Source organism: Hyla sarda, unplaced genomic scaffold, assembly GCF_029499605.1.
Source record: "Hyla sarda isolate aHylSar1 unplaced genomic scaffold, aHylSar1.hap1 scaffold_188, whole genome shotgun sequence".
NCBI classification, from domain to species: domain Eukaryota; kingdom Metazoa; phylum Chordata; class Amphibia; order Anura; family Hylidae; genus Hyla; species Hyla sarda.
The window spans coordinates 26,969-42,221 of NW_026608532.1; the positions used below are offsets into that span (position 1 = coordinate 26,969).

Here is a 15,253-nt window from a genome sequence, read left to right on the forward strand (position 1 = left end):
CATCCATCTAGAACCCTCAGAACTACAGTGCTATGATGTCACTCACTTCCACAGGCCTTGCAGAGTGTAAACAACAACAACCCAGCTTTGTTGTGTATGTAACCATAGGGATTTGTGATGTCACCTAGAACCTTCACAGCAGCGACAGCTTTATGAGGAGCATCAGCACTGCTCTGCCTGAGCAGAACCATCACCGCCATAGGTTGTCAAATAACCCGGGTTTAACCCACACAGGTAAGTCCAATGGGGTGCAGGCATGTCCTCTATGCTTACAGCTTCCCGTGGGTGTTGGTTTGATACCGTTTGGGGACAGCCAAGGAGGCATCTGCAGGCAACAAAGGTAGGTGTGTGCTTGTGTGTGTGTTTCCTATGCAGATCCTAAGCCCAGTGTCACATGCAAGTAGGAGGAGTAAGAAGGGTTCCTGGCAAATCCGGGTTATGGATTGCATTTAAAAAGGCCCCGTGGGAGTGCAATGGGCCCCTGTCTTGCTGCTTAGCAATAATGGTATGGGTTTAGGTTCTGCTGTGTGTACTGGTGGTTGACTGCCCCCCAGCCCAGAGTGTGCATGGAAAATTGTCTGGCAGCCTCCCTGACAGCAAGCAGTGATAGTGCCCATGAAGGGGACCTTGTTGGGCCCGCCCCTTTCACGGTTATCGCTTCTCGGCCTTTTGGCTAAGATCAAGTGTAGTATCTGTTCTTATCAGTTTAATATCTGATACGTCCCCTATCTGGGGACCATATATTAAATGGATTTTTGAGAACGGGGGCCGATTTCGAAGCTTGCTTCCGTCGCCCTATGCATTGACCCGATATGGCAGTATCTTCGGGTACAGTGCACCACCCCCTTACAGGGTTAAAAAGAAAGATTCCTACTTTCATTGCTACCTGCTTGCTGGCTAGCCAGCTAGCCAGCCCTGTGGGCCTTGCTGCTGCTGCTGCTGCAGCCAAAAAACAAAAGGTGGTGCTGCTGCTGCTTCTGCTTCTGCTTGTGTCTGGCCGCTGTTGGAGCGTCCAGGCACAGGACTTCTGCTGCTGCTGACTAAATGGCCTCCTTAATTGGATCATTTGAGTAGCCAGCACACCTGTGCAGGTAGGGCATGACATGATAGGCAGCTGCCTTGATAGCGGGTGGGTGCTGAATGTTCCTAATTGACAAAATAAGATTAATGCTTATGAAGAAATATAAAATCTCATCCCTTCCCCAATATCGCGCCACACCCCTACCCCTTAATTCCCTGGTTGAACTTGATGGACATATGTCTTTTTTCGACCGTACTAACTATGTAACTATGTAACATAACATGGGGGGGGGGGGGGTCTCCTGGCTGTTCACACAGGTGTGTCATTGCTGTACATTGACCATGCATTGCTTCTGTGGTATTGCAAAGGCAAAGACAAATGCTTCCAGCCATCCATTGCACTAATGGATTGGTCATCAGCTGGCTGTCTATGTCCCGCATCAATATAGACCAAAGTACAGAGGGTTAGGCTATGCTATTGTGCACCTACCTGATGCATCAGAAGGTGCGAGGCCCTTGCTAAATTCTGTGCACAGACTTTGAGATCTATGCTTTAGACTGTATCTAAACCTGCTCCAACATGGACTGACATTCCTGGCCTACTTTCAGCCGATGCGACTTGTCTGTCGCTGAACAGTCGCTTTTTATGTATTCAGCACCTATGTATAATGTTGTAAAAATGCTCTAGAAGCTAAAGTCGCAGAAATGTCACACATATTTGGCCTGCAACTTTCTGTGCGACAAATTCAGACAGGAAAAATCAGTATAAATCCTTAGAAAATTATCCCCCAGTGTCTCCATCTGCTGGCGGTATTGAATAAGCATTGCTGCACTGATGGGGTATGCATTAGACGAAAAAAAAGAAGAAAAAGAAGAATAATACGCCCAGAAAAGAGGCGAAAAGGAGAAAAACGTAAAAAAACGTGAAAAAAAAGTAAGAGGAAGAGAAGGGAAAAAAAGGTGGAAATGGGTTTAAAAGTGATTTCGGCGGAGAAATATATATATATATATATATATATATATATATATATATATATATATACGCGCACACACACACATATATATAAACGTATTCTCCGTTGAGATATTGCAGCCGCTGCTGTGTCCAGGCCCAGGAGCCTTAGCACTGTGCTGTGATGTCACTCAATACCACTGACATCACTAGGTGTAAACAACATCTCTCCTTTGCTGTGTATGTGACTATGGAGCTGTTTGGTGATGTCGTCTATTATGGCCTTCATAGAAGCAACAGGAGATTGTTGCATCCATCTAGAACCCTCAGAACTACAGTGCTATGATGTCACTCACTTCCACAGGCCTTGCAGAGTGTAAACAACAACAACCCAGCTTTGTTGTGTATGTAACCATAGGGATTTGTGATGTCACCTAGAACCTTCACAGCAGCGACAGCTTTATGAGGAGCATCAGCACTGCTCTGCCTGAGCAGAACCATCACCGCCATAGGTTGTCAAATAACCCGGGTTTAACCCACACAGGTAAGTCCAATGGGGTGCAGGCATGTCCTCTATGCTTACAGCTTCCCGTGGGTGTTGGTTTGATACCGTTTGGGGACAGCCAAGGAGGCATCTGCAGGCAACAAAGGTAGGTGTGTGCTTGTGTGTGTGTTTCCTATGCAGATCCTAAGCCCAGTGTCACATGCAAGTAGGAGGAGTAAGAAGGGTTCCTGGCAAATCCGGGTTATGGATTGCATTTAAAAAGGCCCCGTGGGAGTGCAATGGGCCCCTGTCTTGCTGCTTAGCAATAATGGTATGGGTTTAGGTTCTGCTGTGTGTACTGGTGGTTGACTGCCCCCCAGCCCAGAGTGTGCATGGAAAATTGTCTGGCAGCCTCCCTGACAGCAAGCAGTGATAGTGCCCATGAAGGGGACCTTGTTGGGCCCGCCCCTTTCACGGTTATCGCTTCTCGGCCTTTTGGCTAAGATCAAGTGTAGTATCTGTTCTTATCAGTTTAATATCTGATACGTCCCCTATCTGGGGACCATATATTAAATGGATTTTTGAGAACGGGGGCCGATTTCGAAGCTTGCTTCCGTCGCCCTATGCATTGACCCGATATGGCAGTATCTTCGGGTACAGTGCACCACCCCCTTACAGGGTTAAAAAGAAAGATTCCTACTTTCATTGCTACCTGCTTGCTGGCTAGCCAGCTAGCCAGCCCTGTGGGCCTTGCTGCTGCTGCTGCTGCAGCCAAAAAACAAAAGGTGGTGCTGCTGCTGCTTCTGCTTCTGCTTGTGTCTGGCCGCTGTTGGAGCGTCCAGGCACAGGACTTCTGCTGCTGCTGACTAAATGGCCTCCTTAATTGGATCATTTGAGTAGCCAGCACACCTGTGCAGGTAGGGCATGACATGATAGGCAGCTGCCTTGATAGCGGGTGGGTGCTGAATGTTCCTAATTGACAAAATAAGATTAATGCTTATGAAGAAATATAAAATCTCATCCCTTCCCCAATATCGCGCCACACCCCTACCCCTTAATTCCCTGGTTGAACTTGATGGACATATGTCTTTTTTCGACCGTACTAACTATGTAACTATGTAACATAACATGGGGGGGGGGGTCTCCTGGCTGTTCACACAGGTGTGTCATTGCTGTACATTGACCATGCATTGCTTCTGTGGTATTGCAAAGGCAAAGACAAATGCTTCCAGCCATCCATTGCACTAATGGATTGGTCATCAGCTGGCTGTCTATGTCCCGCATCAATATAGACCAAAGTACAGAGGGTTAGGCTATGCTATTGTGCACCTACCTGATGCATCAGAAGGTGCGAGGCCCTTGCTAAATTCTGTGCACAGACTTTGAGATCTATGCTTTAGACTGTATCTAAACCTGCTCCAACATGGACTGACATTCTGGCCTACTTTCAGCCGATGCGACTTGTCTGTCGCTGAACAGTCGCTTTTTATGTATTCAGCACCTATGTATAATGTTGTAAAAATGCTCTAGAAGCTAAAGTCGCAGAAATGTCACACATATTTGGCCTGCAACTTTCTGTGCGACAAATTCAGACAGGAAAAATCAGTATAAATCCTTAGAAAATTATCCCCCAGTGTCTCCATCTGCTGGCGGTATTGAATAAGCATTGCTGCACTGATGGGGTATGCATTAGACGAAAAAAAAGAAGAAAAAGAAGAATAATACGCCCAGAAAAGAGGCGAAAAGGAGAAAAACGTAAAAAAACGTGAAAAAAAAGTAAGAGGAAGAGAAGGGAAAAAAAGGTGGAAATGGGTTTAAAAGTGATTTCGGCGGAGAAATATATATATATATATATATATATATATATATATATATATATATACGCGCACACACACACATATATATAAACGTATTCTCCGTTGAGATATTGCAGCCGCTGCTGTGTCCAGGCCCAGGAGCCTTAGCACTGTGCTGTGATGTCACTCAATACCACTGACATCACTAGGTGTAAACAACATCTCTCCTTTGCTGTGTATGTGACTATGGAGCTGTTTGGTGATGTCGTCTATTATGGCCTTCATAGAAGCAACAGGAGATTGTTGCATCCATCTAGAACCCTCAGAACTACAGTGCTATGATGTCACTCACTTCCACAGGCCTTGCAGAGTGTAAACAACAACAACCCAGCTTTGTTGTGTATGTAACCATAGGGATTTGTGATGTCACCTAGAACCTTCACAGCAGCGACAGCTTTATGAGGAGCATCAGCACTGCTCTGCCTGAGCAGAACCATCACCGCCATAGGTTGTCAAATAACCCGGGTTTAACCCACACAGGTAAGTCCAATGGGGTGCAGGCATGTCCTCTATGCTTACAGCTTCCCGTGGGTGTTGGTTTGATACCGTTTGGGGACAGCCAAGGAGGCATCTGCAGGCAACAAAGGTAGGTGTGTGCTTGTGTGTGTGTTTCCTATGCAGATCCTAAGCCCAGTGTCACATGCAAGTAGGAGGAGTAAGAAGGGTTCCTGGCAAATCCGGGTTATGGATTGCATTTAAAAAGGCCCCGTGGGAGTGCAATGGGCCCCTGTCTTGCTGCTTAGCAATAATGGTATGGGTTTAGGTTCTGCTGTGTGTACTGGTGGTTGACTGCCCCCCAGCCCAGAGTGTGCATGGAAAATTGTCTGGCAGCCTCCCTGACAGCAAGCAGTGATAGTGCCCATGAAGGGGACCTTGTTGGGCCCGCCCCTTTCACGGTTATCGCTTCTCGGCCTTTTGGCTAAGATCAAGTGTAGTATCTGTTCTTATCAGTTTAATATCTGATACGTCCCCTATCTGGGGACCATATATTAAATGGATTTTTGAGAACGGGGGCCGATTTCGAAGCTTGCTTCCGTCGCCCTATGCATTGACCCGATATGGCAGTATCTTCGGGTACAGTGCACCACCCCCTTACAGGGTTAAAAAGAAAGATTCCTACTTTCATTGCTACCTGCTTGCTGGCTAGCCAGCTAGCCAGCCCTGTGGGCCTTGCTGCTGCTGCTGCTGCAGCCAAAAAACAAAAGGTGGTGCTGCTGCTGCTTCTGCTTCTGCTTGTGTCTGGCCGCTGTTGGAGCGTCCAGGCACAGGACTTCTGCTGCTGCTGACTAAATGGCCTCCTTAATTGGATCATTTGAGTAGCCAGCACACCTGTGCAGGTAGGGCATGACATGATAGGCAGCTGCCTTGATAGCGGGTGGGTGCTGAATGTTCCTAATTGACAAAATAAGATTAATGCTTATGAAGAAATATAAAATCTCATCCCTTCCCCAATATCGCGCCACACCCCTACCCCTTAATTCCCTGGTTGAACTTGATGGACATATGTCTTTTTTCGACCGTACTAACTATGTAACTATGTAACATAACATGGGGGGGGGGGGGTCTCCTGGCTGTTCACACAGGTGTGTCATTGCTGTACATTGACCATGCATTGCTTCTGTGGTATTGCAAAGGCAAAGACAAATGCTTCCAGCCATCCATTGCACTAATGGATTGGTCATCAGCTGGCTGTCTATGTCCCGCATCAATATAGACCAAAGTACAGAGGGTTAGGCTATGCTATTGTGCACCTACCTGATGCATCAGAAGGTGCGAGGCCCTTGCTAAATTCTGTGCACAGACTTTGAGATCTATGCTTTAGACTGTATCTAAACCTGCTCCAACATGGACTGACATTCTGGCCTACTTTCAGCCGATGCGACTTGTCTGTCGCTGAACAGTCGCTTTTTATGTATTCAGCACCTATGTATAATGTTGTAAAAATGCTCTAGAAGCTAAAGTCGCAGAAATGTCACACATATTTGGCCTGCAACTTTCTGTGCGACAAATTCAGACAGGAAAAATCAGTATAAATCCTTAGAAAATTATCCCCCAGTGTCTCCATCTGCTGGCGGTATTGAATAAGCATTGCTGCACTGATGGGGTATGCATTAGACGAAAAAAAAGAAGAAAAAGAAGAATAATACGCCCAGAAAAGAGGCGAAAAGGAGAAAAACGTAAAAAAACGTGAAAAAAAAGTAAGAGGAAGAGAAGGGAAAAAAAGGTGGAAATGGGTTTAAAAGTGATTTCGGCGGAGAAATATATATATATATATATATATATATATATATATATATATATACGCGCACACACACACATATATATAAACGTATTCTCCGTTGAGATATTGCAGCCGCTGCTGTGTCCAGGCCCAGGAGCCTTAGCACTGTGCTGTGATGTCACTCAATACCACTGACATCACTAGGTGTAAACAACATCTCTCCTTTGCTGTGTATGTGACTATGGAGCTGTTTGGTGATGTCGTCTATTATGGCCTTCATAGAAGCAACAGGAGATTGTTGCATCCATCTAGAACCCTCAGAACTACAGTGCTATGATGTCACTCACTTCCACAGGCCTTGCAGAGTGTAAACAACAACAACCCAGCTTTGTTGTGTATGTAACCATAGGGATTTGTGATGTCACCTAGAACCTTCACAGCAGCGACAGCTTTATGAGGAGCATCAGCACTGCTCTGCCTGAGCAGAACCATCACCGCCATAGGTTGTCAAATAACCCGGGTTTAACCCACACAGGTAAGTCCAATGGGGTGCAGGCATGTCCTCTATGCTTACAGCTTCCCGTGGGTGTTGGTTTGATACCGTTTGGGGACAGCCAAGGAGGCATCTGCAGGCAACAAAGGTAGGTGTGTGCTTGTGTGTGTGTTTCCTATGCAGATCCTAAGCCCAGTGTCACATGCAAGTAGGAGGAGTAAGAAGGGTTCCTGGCAAATCCGGGTTATGGATTGCATTTAAAAAGGCCCCGTGGGAGTGCAATGGGCCCCTGTCTTGCTGCTTAGCAATAATGGTATGGGTTTAGGTTCTGCTGTGTGTACTGGTGGTTGACTGCCCCCCAGCCCAGAGTGTGCATGGAAAATTGTCTGGCAGCCTCCCTGACAGCAAGCAGTGATAGTGCCCATGAAGGGGACCTTGTTGGGCCCGCCCCTTTCACGGTTATCGCTTCTCGGCCTTTTGGCTAAGATCAAGTGTAGTATCTGTTCTTATCAGTTTAATATCTGATACGTCCCCTATCTGGGGACCATATATTAAATGGATTTTTGAGAACGGGGGCCGATTTCGAAGCTTGCTTCCGTCGCCCTATGCATTGACCCGATATGGCAGTATCTTCGGGTACAGTGCACCACCCCCTTACAGGGTTAAAAAGAAAGATTCCTACTTTCATTGCTACCTGCTTGCTGGCTAGCCAGCTAGCCAGCCCTGTGGGCCTTGCTGCTGCTGCTGCTGCAGCCAAAAAACAAAAGGTGGTGCTGCTGCTGCTTCTGCTTCTGCTTGTGTCTGGCCGCTGTTGGAGCGTCCAGGCACAGGACTTCTGCTGCTGCTGACTAAATGGCCTCCTTAATTGGATCATTTGAGTAGCCAGCACACCTGTGCAGGTAGGGCATGACATGATAGGCAGCTGCCTTGATAGCGGGTGGGTGCTGAATGTTCCTAATTGACAAAATAAGATTAATGCTTATGAAGAAATATAAAATCTCATCCCTTCCCCAATATCGCGCCACACCCCTACCCCTTAATTCCCTGGTTGAACTTGATGGACATATGTCTTTTTTCGACCGTACTAACTATGTAACTATGTAACATAACATGGGGGGGGGGGGGGTCTCCTGGCTGTTCACACAGGTGTGTCATTGCTGTACATTGACCATGCATTGCTTCTGTGGTATTGCAAAGGCAAAGACAAATGCTTCCAGCCATCCATTGCACTAATGGATTGGTCATCAGCTGGCTGTCTATGTCCCGCATCAATATAGACCAAAGTACAGAGGGTTAGGCTATGCTATTGTGCACCTACCTGATGCATCAGAAGGTGCGAGGCCCTTGCTAAATTCTGTGCACAGACTTTGAGATCTATGCTTTAGACTGTATCTAAACCTGCTCCAACATGGACTGACATTCTGGCCTACTTTCAGCCGATGCGACTTGTCTGTCGCTGAACAGTCGCTTTTTATGTATTCAGCACCTATGTATAATGTTGTAAAAATGCTCTAGAAGCTAAAGTCGCAGAAATGTCACACATATTTGGCCTGCAACTTTCTGTGCGACAAATTCAGACAGGAAAAATCAGTATAAATCCTTAGAAAATTATCCCCCAGTGTCTCCATCTGCTGGCGGTATTGAATAAGCATTGCTGCACTAATGGGGTATGCATTAGACGAAAAAAAAAGAAGAAAAAGAAGAATAATACGCCCAGAAAAGAGGCGAAAAGGAGAAAAACGTAAAAAAACGTGAAAAAAAAGTAAGAGGAAGAGAAGGGAAAAAAAGGTGGAAATGGGTTTAAAAGTGATTTCGGCGGAGATATATATATATATATATATATATATATATATATATATATATATACGCGCACACACACACATATATATAAACGTATTCTCCGTTGAGATATTGCAGCCGCTGCTGTGTCCAGGCCCAGGAGCCTTAGCACTGTGCTGTGATGTCACTCAATACCACTGACATCACTAGGTGTAAACAACATCTCTCCTTTGCTGTGTATGTGACTATGGAGCTGTTTGGTGATGTCGTCTATTATGGCCTTCATAGAAGCAACAGGAGATTGTTGCATCCATCTAGAACCCTCAGAACTACAGTGCTATGATGTCACTCACTTCCACAGGCCTTGCAGAGTGTAAACAACAACAACCCAGCTTTGTTGTGTATGTAACCATAGGGATTTGTGATGTCACCTAGAACCTTCACAGCAGCGACAGCTTTATGAGGAGCATCAGCACTGCTCTGCCTGAGCAGAACCATCACCGCCATAGGTTGTCAAATAACCCGGGTTTAACCCACACAGGTAAGTCCAATGGGGTGCAGGCATGTCCTCTATGCTTACAGCTTCCCGTGGGTGTTGGTTTGATACCGTTTGGGGACAGCCAAGGAGGCATCTGCAGGCAACAAAGGTAGGTGTGTGCTTGTGTGTGTGTTTCCTATGCAGATCCTAAGCCCAGTGTCACATGCAAGTAGGAGGAGTAAGAAGGGTTCCTGGCAAATCCGGGTTATGGATTGCATTTAAAAAGGCCCCGTGGGAGTGCAATGGGCCCCTGTCTTGCTGCTTAGCAATAATGGTATGGGTTTAGGTTCTGCTGTGTGTACTGGTGGTTGACTGCCCCCCAGCCCAGAGTGTGCATGGAAAATTGTCTGGCAGCCTCCCTGACAGCAAGCAGTGATAGTGCCCATGAAGGGGACCTTGTTGGGCCCGCCCCTTTCACGGTTATCGCTTCTCGGCCTTTTGGCTAAGATCAAGTGTAGTATCTGTTCTTATCAGTTTAATATCTGATACGTCCCCTATCTGGGGACCATATATTAAATGGATTTTTGAGAACGGGGGCCGATTTCGAAGCTTGCTTCCGTCGCCCTATGCATTGACCCGATATGGCAGTATCTTCGGGTACAGTGCACCACCCCCTTACAGGGTTAAAAAGAAAGATTCCTACTTTCATTGCTACCTGCTTGCTGGCTAGCCAGCTAGCCAGCCCTGTGGGCCTTGCTGCTGCTGCTGCTGCAGCCAAAAAACAAAAGGTGGTGCTGCTGCTGCTTCTGCTTCTGCTTGTGTCTGGCCGCTGTTGGAGCGTCCAGGCACAGGACTTCTGCTGCTGCTGACTAAATGGCCTCCTTAATTGGATCATTTGAGTAGCCAGCACACCTGTGCAGGTAGGGCATGACATGATAGGCAGCTGCCTTGATAGCGGGTGGGTGCTGAATGTTCCTAATTGACAAAATAAGATTAATGCTTATGAAGAAATATAAAATCTCATCCCTTCCCCAATATCGCGCCACACCCCTACCCCTTAATTCCCTGGTTGAACTTGATGGACATATGTCTTTTTTCGACCGTACTAACTATGTAACTATGTAACATAACATGGGGGGGGGGGGGTCTCCTGGCTGTTCACACAGGTGTGTCATTGCTGTACATTGACCATGCATTGCTTCTGTGGTATTGCAAAGGCAAAGACAAATGCTTCCAGCCATCCATTGCACTAATGGATTGGTCATCAGCTGGCTGTCTATGTCCCGCATCAATATAGACCAAAGTACAGAGGGTTAGGCTATGCTATTGTGCACCTACCTGATGCATCAGAAGGTGCGAGGCCCTTGCTAAATTCTGTGCACAGACTTTGAGATCTATGCTTTAGACTGTATCTAAACCTGCTCCAACATGGACTGACATTCTGGCCTACTTTCAGCCGATGCGACTTGTCTGTCGCTGAACAGTCGCTTTTTATGTATTCAGCACCTATGTATAATGTTGTAAAAATGCTCTAGAAGCTAAAGTCGCAGAAATGTCACACATATTTGGCCTGCAACTTTCTGTGCGACAAATTCAGACAGGAAAAATCAGTATAAATCCTTAGAAAATTATCCCCCAGTGTCTCCATCTGCTGGCGGTATTGAATAAGCATTGCTGCACTGATGGGGTATGCATTAGACGAAAAAAAAGAAGAAAAAGAAGAATAATACGCCCAGAAAAGAGGCGAAAAGGAGAAAAACGTAAAAAAACGTGAAAAAAAAGTAAGAGGAAGAGAAGGGAAAAAAAGGTGGAAATGGGTTTAAAAGTGATTTCGGCGGAGAATATATATATATATATATATATATATATATATATATATATATACGCGCACACACACACATATATATAAACGTATTCTCCGTTATTGCAGCCGCTGCTGTGTCCAGGCCCAGGAGCCTTAGCACTGTGCTGTGATGTCACTCAATACCACTGACATCACTAGGTGTAAACAACATCTCTCCTTTGCTGTGTATGTGACTATGGAGCTGTTTGGTGATGTCGTCTATTATGGCCTTCATAGAAGCAACAGGAGATTGTTGCATCCATCTAGAACCCTCAGAACTACAGTGCTATGATGTCACTCACTTCCACAGGCCTTGCAGAGTGTAAACAACAACAACCCAGCTTTGTTGTGTATGTAACCATAGGGATTTGTGATGTCACCTAGAACCTTCACAGCAGCGACAGCTTTATGAGGAGCATCAGCACTGCTCTGCCTGAGCAGAACCATCACCGCCATAGGTTGTCAAATAACCCGGGTTTAACCCACACAGGTAAGTCCAATGGGGTGCAGGCATGTCCTCTATGCTTACAGCTTCCCGTGGGTGTTGGTTTGATACCGTTTGGGGACAGCCAAGGAGGCATCTGCAGGCAACAAAGGTAGGTGTGTGCTTGTGTGTGTGTTTCCTATGCAGATCCTAAGCCCAGTGTCACATGCAAGTAGGAGGAGTAAGAAGGGTTCCTGGCAAATCCGGGTTATGGATTGCATTTAAAAAGGCCCCGTGGGAGTGCAATGGGCCCCTGTCTTGCTGCTTAGCAATAATGGTATGGGTTTAGGTTCTGCTGTGTGTACTGGTGGTTGACTGCCCCCCAGCCCAGAGTGTGCATGGAAAATTGTCTGGCAGCCTCCCTGACAGCAAGCAGTGATAGTGCCCATGAAGGGGACCTTGTTGGGCCCGCCCCTTTCACGGTTATCGCTTCTCGGCCTTTTGGCTAAGATCAAGTGTAGTATCTGTTCTTATCAGTTTAATATCTGATACGTCCCCTATCTGGGGACCATATATTAAATGGATTTTTGAGAACGGGGGCCGATTTCGAAGCTTGCTTCCGTCGCCCTATGCATTGACCCGATATGGCAGTATCTTCGGGTACAGTGCACCACCCCCTTACAGGGTTAAAAAGAAAGATTCCTACTTTCATTGCTACCTGCTTGCTGGCTAGCCAGCTAGCCAGCCCTGTGGGCCTTGCTGCTGCTGCTGCTGCAGCCAAAAAACAAAAGGTGGTGCTGCTGCTGCTTCTGCTTCTGCTTGTGTCTGGCCGCTGTTGGAGCGTCCAGGCACAGGACTTCTGCTGCTGCTGACTAAATGGCCTCCTTAATTGGATCATTTGAGTAGCCAGCACACCTGTGCAGGTAGGGCATGACATGATAGGCAGCTGCCTTGATAGCGGGTGGGTGCTGAATGTTCCTAATTGACAAAATAAGATTAATGCTTATGAAGAAATATAAAATCTCATCCCTTCCCCAATATCGCGCCACACCCCTACCCCTTAATTCCCTGGTTGAACTTGATGGACATATGTCTTTTTTCGACCGTACTAACTATGTAACTATGTAACATAACATGGGGGGGGGGGGTCTCCTGGCTGTTCACACAGGTGTGTCATTGCTGTACATTGACCATGCATTGCTTCTGTGGTATTGCAAAGGCAAAGACAAATGCTTCCAGCCATCCATTGCACTAATGGATTGGTCATCAGCTGGCTGTCTATGTCCCGCATCAATATAGACCAAAGTACAGAGGGTTAGGCTATGCTATTGTGCACCTACCTGATGCATCAGAAGGTGCGAGGCCCTTGCTAAATTCTGTGCACAGACTTTGAGATCTATGCTTTAGACTGTATCTAAACCTGCTCCAACATGGACTGACATTCTGGCCTACTTTCAGCCGATGCGACTTGTCTGTCGCTGAACAGTCGCTTTTTATGTATTCAGCACCTATGTATAATGTTGTAAAAATGCTCTAGAAGCTAAAGTCGCAGAAATGTCACACATATTTGGCCTGCAACTTTCTGTGCGACAAATTCAGACAGGAAAAATCAGTATAAATCCTTAGAAAATTATCCCCCAGTGTCTCCATCTGCTGGCGGTATTGAATAAGCATTGCTGCACTAATGGGGTATGCATTAGACGAAAAAAAAAGAAGAAAAAGAAGAATAATACGCCCAGAAAAGAGGCGAAAAGGAGAAAAACGTAAAAAAACGTGAAAAAAAAGTAAGAGGAAGAGAAGGGAAAAAAAGGTGGAAATGGGTTTAAAAGTGATTTCGGCGGAGAATATATATATATATATATATATATATATATATATATATATATATACGCGCACACACACACATATATATAAACGTATTCTCCGTTGAGATATTGCAGCCGCTGCTGTGTCCAGGCCCAGGAGCCTTAGCACTGTGCTGTGATGTCACTCAATACCACTGACATCACTAGGTGTAAACAACATCTCTCCTTTGCTGTGTATGTGACTATGGAGCTGTTTGGTGATGTCGTCTATTATGGCCTTCATAGAAGCAACAGGAGATTGTTGCATCCATCTAGAACCCTCAGAACTACAGTGCTATGATGTCACTCACTTCCACAGGCCTTGCAGAGTGTAAACAACAACAACCCAGCTTTGTTGTGTATGTAACCATAGGGATTTGTGATGTCACCTAGAACCTTCACAGCAGCGACAGCTTTATGAGGAGCATCAGCACTGCTCTGCCTGAGCAGAACCATCACCGCCATAGGTTGTCAAATAACCCGGGTTTAACCCACACAGGTAAGTCCAATGGGGTGCAGGCATGTCCTCTATGCTTACAGCTTCCCGTGGGTGTTGGTTTGATACCGTTTGGGGACAGCCAAGGAGGCATCTGCAGGCAACAAAGGTAGGTGTGTGCTTGTGTGTGTGTTTCCTATGCAGATCCTAAGCCCAGTGTCACATGCAAGTAGGAGGAGTAAGAAGGGTTCCTGGCAAATCCGGGTTATGGATTGCATTTAAAAAGGCCCCGTGGGAGTGCAATGGGCCCCTGTCTTGCTGCTTAGCAATAATGGTATGGGTTTAGGTTCTGCTGTGTGTACTGGTGGTTGACTGCCCCCCAGCCCAGAGTGTGCATGGAAAATTGTCTGGCAGCCTCCCTGACAGCAAGCAGTGATAGTGCCCATGAAGGGGACCTTGTTGGGCCCGCCCCTTTCACGGTTATCGCTTCTCGGCCTTTTGGCTAAGATCAAGTGTAGTATCTGTTCTTATCAGTTTAATATCTGATACGTCCCCTATCTGGGGACCATATATTAAATGGATTTTTGAGAACGGGGGCCGATTTCGAAGCTTGCTTCCGTCGCCCTATGCATTGACCCGATATGGCAGTATCTTCGGGTACAGTGCACCACCCCCTTACAGGGTTAAAAAGAAAGATTCCTACTTTCATTGCTACCTGCTTGCTGGCTAGCCAGCTAGCCAGCCCTGTGGGCCTTGCTGCTGCTGCTGCTGCTGCAGCCAAAAAACAAAAGGTGGTGCTGCTGCTGCTTCTGCTTCTGCTTGTGTCTGGCCGCTGTTGGAGCGTCCAGGCACAGGACTTCTGCTGCTGCTGACTAAATGGCCTCCTTAATTGGATCATTTGAGTAGCCAGCACACCTGTGCAGGTAGGGCATGACATGATAGGCAGCTGCCTTGATAGCGGGTGGGTGCTGAATGTTCCTAATTGACAAAATAAGATTAATGCTTATGAAGAAATATAAAATCTCATCCCTTCCCCAATATCGCGCCACACCCCTACCCCTTAATTCCCTGGTTGAACTTGATGGACATATGTCTTTTTTCGACCGTACTAACTATGTAACTATGTAACATAACATGGGGGGGGGGGGGTCTCCTGGCTGTTCACACAGGTGTGTCATTGCTGTACATTGACCATGCATTGCTTCTGTGGTATTGCAAAGGCAAAGACAAATGCTTCCAGCCATCCATTGCACTAATGGATTGGTCATCAGCTGGCTGTCTATGTCCCGCATCAATATAGACCAAAGTACAGAGGGTTAGGCTATGCTATTGTGCACCTACCTGATGCATCAGAAGGTGCGAGGCCCTTGCTAAATTCTGTGCACAGACTTTGAGATCTATGCTTTAGACTGTATCTAAACCT

At 46.4% G+C, this 15,253-nt stretch overlaps 7 non-coding genes across 7 annotated transcripts; all 7 read left to right on the forward strand.

Annotated features, from left to right (window-relative positions):
• Nucleotides 1-653: 653 nt before the first annotated feature.
• LOC130315587 (U2 spliceosomal RNA) lies at nt 654-844 on the forward strand. The gene has a single exon (XR_008863059.1). It is a non-coding gene; the product is annotated as a U2 spliceosomal RNA (small nuclear RNA).
• A 2,091-nt stretch (nt 845-2,935) lies between these two features.
• Nucleotides 2,936-3,126, forward strand: LOC130315600 (U2 spliceosomal RNA). The gene has a single exon (XR_008863071.1). It is a non-coding gene; the product is annotated as a U2 spliceosomal RNA (small nuclear RNA).
• A 2,085-nt stretch (nt 3,127-5,211) lies between these two features.
• On the forward strand, nt 5,212-5,402 carry LOC130315612 (U2 spliceosomal RNA). The gene has a single exon (XR_008863082.1). It is a non-coding gene; the product is annotated as a U2 spliceosomal RNA (small nuclear RNA).
• Nucleotides 5,403-7,487: 2,085 nt separating this feature from the next.
• Nucleotides 7,488-7,678, forward strand: LOC130315624 (U2 spliceosomal RNA). Its single transcript, XR_008863093.1, has one exon. It is a non-coding gene; the product is annotated as a U2 spliceosomal RNA (small nuclear RNA).
• Nucleotides 7,679-9,765: 2,087 nt separating this feature from the next.
• Nucleotides 9,766-9,956, forward strand: LOC130315636 (U2 spliceosomal RNA). The gene has a single exon (XR_008863104.1). It is a non-coding gene; the product is annotated as a U2 spliceosomal RNA (small nuclear RNA).
• A 2,079-nt stretch (nt 9,957-12,035) lies between these two features.
• LOC130315648 (U2 spliceosomal RNA) lies at nt 12,036-12,226 on the forward strand. Its single transcript, XR_008863110.1, has one exon. It is a non-coding gene; the product is annotated as a U2 spliceosomal RNA (small nuclear RNA).
• A 2,086-nt stretch (nt 12,227-14,312) lies between these two features.
• On the forward strand, nt 14,313-14,503 carry LOC130315652 (U2 spliceosomal RNA). The gene has a single exon (XR_008863111.1). It is a non-coding gene; the product is annotated as a U2 spliceosomal RNA (small nuclear RNA).
• The last annotated feature ends 750 nt before the right edge of the window (nt 14,504-15,253 follow it).